This window comes from Solanum pennellii, chromosome 9 (assembly GCF_001406875.1).
Source record: "Solanum pennellii chromosome 9, SPENNV200".
Lineage (NCBI taxonomy): Eukaryota > Viridiplantae > Streptophyta > Magnoliopsida > Solanales > Solanaceae > Solanum > Solanum pennellii.
Genome location: NC_028645.1, coordinates 83,514,870 through 83,515,860, shown reverse-complemented (window position 1 = coordinate 83,515,860; position 991 = coordinate 83,514,870).

The following is a 991-nucleotide window of genomic DNA, read 5'->3' as shown; positions in this document are numbered from 1 at the left end:
TATATATATATATATATATATTGCAAATTGTAGTTAGATTGATATGACATTTTAAAGTTTTTTGAAAGGATGAAAAATACGCGAACATCCCCTTTTCAAAACATTAACATAGGTCCTCAGGCAGACATCGAAAAGGGGACTTTACTTTTATCTTTATAGAGCAGAAAGGTTGTTTCGAATAGAATCTCGATCAACTTTACTTTTATCTTTATAGAGTAAGAAGATTATTTCGAATAGAATCTCGATTTAAAAAAAAGAAACAAATTGAAAAAGGATAGAATAAGCAGATAAAATAATATGATACAATATAAATAAACAACATATAATAGTAATAATAATAATAATAAACACCAAGAAAGAAAGCTATTACTAAATAATAAACTAGCCCCACCTCTCCTACAAGCAGTGTGTGGATTCATATTCAAATATTAATAAATATTTAATAAAATCTTTAATATATATTTTTTGGCTCAACTAATATTTGGATCTTGAATATAAAAAATTTAGTATAAGAATGCTCCCTTGTATTTTATTCGAGGTGAATTTCAACTTTATAATTTTTATTTGAATAAAAATTATTCAAAACAGACAAAATTATGTTTGAACTTCCAATTTCGCCTTGAACTTTATACGGTACGACTTGAATTAATCGAAATTTAATATAAATAAAAAATAAAAAAGACAGGGAGAAATGGATAAGTAGAAAAAGCATAAAAGAATAGAAAAGAAGTAGTGGAATTCAGATGTGTAGAAATACTTTAATATTTTTTTCTCCATGAAAAGCTGTCACCAAATTTACTAACATCTTATAAACACCAACAAAAATAAATCTTCATCCATATAACTTGTTTTTGGAGGCTGTTCAAAAATCCATTTTCTTTTAAAAAAAAGAACATTTGATTTATATAAACGTATGTAATATTATTTTTCTTTTTTTATATAAATAGACAAACAAATTTAATATATATCTTTTAGTTAGTAAACGTATATT